This window comes from Sorex araneus, chromosome 7 (genome assembly GCF_027595985.1).
Source record: "Sorex araneus isolate mSorAra2 chromosome 7, mSorAra2.pri, whole genome shotgun sequence".
Classification (NCBI taxonomy): domain Eukaryota; kingdom Metazoa; phylum Chordata; class Mammalia; order Eulipotyphla; family Soricidae; genus Sorex; species Sorex araneus.
This window is the reverse complement of record NC_073308.1, coordinates 64,168,006-64,173,064: the sequence shown is the minus strand read 5'-3', so window position 1 is coordinate 64,173,064 and position 5,059 is coordinate 64,168,006. Positions and strand designations below refer to the sequence as shown.

General features: G+C 38.3%; 1 pseudogene; it reads left to right on the top strand.

Annotated features, from left to right (window-relative positions):
• The first annotated feature begins 606 nt into the window (after window positions 1-606).
• LOC101545571 (small ubiquitin-related modifier 1-like) lies at window positions 607-1,988 on the top strand (annotated as a pseudogene).
• Window positions 1,989-5,059: the final 3,071 nt, after the last annotated feature.

The window sequence follows — 5,059 nt, the reverse complement described above, 5'->3', positions numbered from 1 at the left end:
GGTGCTTTAATAAAATAAAACTTGGGAAAAGAAAAAAGGAGTAAAAACCCATAGCATGCAAAGTTTAAACTACAGGTGAGTCAGAGAGATTCAAGCCTGCAATCCAATGCAAAGCACCCACACCCCAGTGCAGTGGACGCTTGCTGTCAGGTTGATGGCTTTACACCAGCGTCAAACACAAGGGTGCCCAGGCATGAGACACTGATAGGGCATGGGATGACCTTTCACATCAACGTGTTCATTTTCTTTATTGGGAGCTAGAGCCATTGTCGCATAATTTGATAACATGATCAAATGAATCCAGGAATTATCTTACTCATACGACTGTGGTTGGTTTGTGACTGAAGTTTGCTCCAGTTCAAAGACAAGATGAGTTGCTAAAATTTTAAATACTGTGGAGAGTGAACGATGGTTTAATTTTAGTTTTGCATAGGGAAATGGGACACATCTTCATGCTAACTGAAGGGCTTTAGAAGGCAATAATGAGAAAGTATTTGAATAGTTTTCTTTTCCCCCTTTAAGAATAACAGAGACTGAAACTCCTAGAGAGAGATTCTGCCTACCGACCACTGCTGTGTGGAGACCCCGGGGCAAGCCACCATCACCATGTTGGGTCAGGAGGCAAAACCTTCAACTGAGGACTTGGGGGGATAAGAAGGAAGGACAATACATAAAGCTGAAAGTTATTGGACAGGATAGCAGTGAGATTCACTTTAAAGTGAAAATGACCACACGTCTCAAGAAACTCAAAGGAGTTTTTTTAATTCAATAGTTTAATAAAATGTGGCACATATGAATGGCAACCATTTTATACGATGTGAAAAAATATATATTTTTTAAATTTTTATTTTATTGAATCACTGTGACAAAAGTTACAAAGCTTTCAGGTTTAAGTCTCAGTCATATAATGATCAAACCCCCATCTCTTCACCAGTGCACCTGTTCCTCCACCAAGAACCCCAAATATACCCCCCTCCCACTCCCACCCCCCTTATCTGAGTGACTAATGATCTTCACTTTATTCTCTATATACTTTGAAAACATTCAATATTTCAACACAGAACTCACTATTATTATTTGGAATTTCCCCCCAACAATCAAACCTGCTGAAAAGGCATCATTTGATAATTTGTTTTCCATTGCTGAGAATGAAGATTATATGAGCTCGCGCGGTTTTGGATTTCTGATATTTTAGCTCAGTACACAGTCTAGATGCATTTCTATAAGAAGCCGCTGGGGGGGCTGGAGCAATAGCACAGCAGGTAGGGCATTTGCCTTGCACGTGGCCGACCCGGGTTCGATTCCCAGCATCCCATATGGTCCCCCGAGTACCACAAGGAGTAATTCCTGAGTGCATGAGCCAGGAGTAACCCCTGTGCAACAAAGGGTGTGAACCCCCCATTAAAAAAGTAAAAAAAAAAAAAAAGAAGCCGCTGGGTGCCAAAATGGGTCAGTAGACCTCCTGGATCATAGTCTTTAAGGAGCAGAGGGGCCGTTTTCATGCACAGGTGCTCCGGATCTCATCTGGGCAGAGAGCGTGCCGGTAACACCCCCATCCCATGATCTCCTGCGTGCCACATCACTGCAAACTCATACCTCTTGGTTGTGAGTTCTAGGAGATGGCGAATGCCATGTGGGGCTGCCACTGCCACCGCTACCATCTCCTGCTTAGAAAGAAAGCGAGAGAAAATCCTTTCCCCTCCCCTGTCGGCATGGGGTTGTAGCTCAGTTCACAGTCTAGATGCATTTCTATAAGAAGCCGCTGGGTGCCAAAATGGGTTAGCATACCTCCTGGATCATAGTCTTTAAGGAGCAGGAAACTCAAAGAATCTTACTGTCAAAGACAGGGAGTCCCAGTGAATTCGCTCAGGTTTCTCTTTGAAGGTCAGAGAATCGCTGATAACCACCCTCCGAAAGAACTGGGGATGGAAGAAGAAGGTGTGATTGAAGTTTATCAGGAACAAACAGGGGGCCGTTCAAGGGTTTAGATATTCTTTTTATTTTTTTTCTTTTCCCTCAATTCTTTTTTATTTTAAAAAATAGTTCATTTGTAACGTGGTGTTCAAAAAGAATTGAGAACAGGCACACAGTCTCTTTAAAACATCTGGGAATTTGAATTCTAGTGCCCATTATTCATTATCATTTGTTTTCGTTGTGCTGATTTTTGATGATCAAACCTCAGTCCTTTCCTCTTGTCCTCTCCTTTTAGAAAATGACTCGTGTGCACAGAAAGGCCACCTTTTGTAGGGACTGTGCATTTGCAGGCGTGGGATAATAAGATCGACCAATGCACGTGTCCATTGACTTTCCAGCTGCCCTGAAGTCTAGCATGTGGGTGCTTCACTCCTGGGCTATGCCTTTCCGGGAGAGATGGGAGTTTTTCAGAACTGAACTGTGGAAAATGACCTTTCCTTAACTTGAAGCTACTTTTAAAATCTGAGGGTATGGACCAAAAGAAGAGGAATATCAGGTTGGAAATGATATGACAGCTATTATGAGAGTAATGACTAACTCCAAAGATGGCTTCACTGAAGAGAAAACATCTTAAGATTAAGGAGAAATCTTGTCAGAAGATCCCAGAAAAGTTATTTTATTAGCAGTTAAAGTTACTCCTGCAGAAGTGTATACAACAGAACACTGCTCTTTTTTTGACTTTGTTTGTATTTTTTGGCCTGGGATATGGGTTTTAAATGGACATTGTACTGCTTCATTAAAATAAACAAAATATTTGTAAAAACCTTTAAAAAAGAATAACAGATAACAGACTATTATTCCAATGTTACTATCATCTTGGTAATATTTTAGTATAATACAGAGGAAAGTGGTTGGTTTTAAGATATAATTTCTTATACAAAATTCTGATATATATATATATATATATATATATATATATATATATATTGCTTCTTGAGCCACACCTGGCAATGCAAAGGGGTTACTCCTGACTCTGAACTCAGGAATTACTCCTGGCAGTGCTCAGGGGACCATATGGGATACTGGGAATCGATGAATCGAACCCAGGTCAGCCGCATGCAAGGCAAATGCCCTACCCTCTGTGCTATTGCTCCAGCCCCCAAAATTCTGATACTTATTCAAAAGAAACCCTGGCTACAGGACTTGATAAAAATTTAATTCCTATGAAAAATCATGCCATTATAACAGAGAGAAATATTTCACAGAGAGAGGGTACTGATCACTAAGGTTTGTTTAAGAAATTAGGGCGATAAATTCATTTTAAATTAGAGTCACTATGTTTTTAAGACTTGTCATTATATAGCTATGCAAGTGAATGATGAAACAAGTAGTGTGCTTTGAGTGATATAATCATTATTTCAAATATATCTCTGCCATTAGTGACAGGGCTCTCTAAAGTCTTTTTTAAGATTTGATATGCAAAAAGAAAAAAAAAGAAGAAAAAAAAGGAAAAAAAAGATTTGATATGCAATCCCTGGTGGGGAGGGTATTATAAAAAAAATATAAGAAAAGTAAAAAAAAACAGAAACAATAAAAAGATTCCCAAGAAAAATAGTCACATAATGTTTTCTTAAGGTCTATCATCGATAAAATTGAACTATTTGTGATTATTTTTGTGATAGTTTAATGTTGTTCTTTAAAATGATAAACCTAAAACTCTTGACATACTTGAATCATTTGTTTAAGAGATACTATACATGCATTTTGTCTGTTTGCATGTTTTGATTTATGTCAAACTTATTTTTAGGAAATGAGGAATTTGTAAACACCATAAAATACACAGGATCTTTTTAGTTTTTTTTAAAATTTTTATTGAATCAGTGAGATACATAGTTTCAAAGCTGTTTATAATCAGGTTTTCATCATATAATTTTCCAACACCCATCCTTCCACCAGTGTACATTTCCCATCACCAATGTCCCCAGTCCCCGCTCCTCACCCCTGCCTCGACTTTATGGCCTACACTTTTCTTCTTTCTCTCTCTCTTTTTTAAAAAGAAGTTACTTAGTGCAGTAGAGATCATGATCTAGTATTTTTGTTTGGGGTTTTTGTTTGTTTTGTGTGTAGCTGCTGGATTTGTAGAAAACCCTTTGCTGCTGTTGGAAAGACACGAAAGTGAAAGGTCATCCACCACAAAGTTGCCTTCCCAGCTCCAAGGTCAGGCTTGAGATTGTGTGTGTGTGTGTGTGTGTGTGTGTGTGTTTGTCCTTGTACAACACATCTCTCTCAGTCCCCAGGCCGACCTCCTTGTATCCTAGTCACCAGAGCTGCAAACCCAACTGAATATATATTCGTTTCAAGGGGCAGTGCTTGGTGGGAAATCCAAAAGCCAAAAGTAGAAATTCTAATGTTGAAATATTGAGTAAACTCAAAATCATACTATCACCTTCATTTCTCTCCACCAGAAGCAACAAACTCTGTAACTGAATACATAAAAGTTACATTTTGTTTTCATTAAGTTTGAGTAGGTTAATGTGCTCATTTCTATATGTCAAAAGGTATTAAATCGATTTGTAGATTTTCTCCTTTCACACCAGTGTTTATGGTAGGTGTAGCGAGGATTACAAACCCAGGAAACACCAAGAAACTGAGATACAGCAGCTTGAAAAGCTGGGAAAAGAAGGGTTCTGACAGAATCTGTGCACCTTTAATTTCTTAGGGTTGCATAGAAATGGGGTAAAAAAAATACCCTGTAATTAGAAATTATGCAGGATACCAAAAAAAAGAGGCAACTTCTGTGTCATGAAAGCAGTGTGGTTCTACCTGGTCCCTTTTGGGCTAAGTAAGCTGTTTGATCAGTTTCTCTGAGTCTCTGTGGATGTCCTTATATGAGACTAATTGAAGGACTCCTGTTCTCTTTTTATTTTTGCTCTATGAAAAATGTATCCGAGATGTCTCATAATGAACTTTGATATGGTGAAATGATAATAATGTCCTAATTATATATAAAAATGTAATTACACTTGCTTCTATTATAGAAAAACTCCCTTTATAATGAAGTGTTATGTTGGAAAAAGATTTTCATTATAGGCGGACTCCTTTACTTGTTAATTTGAGCTCTGATTCATCACTTTAATATTAAAAA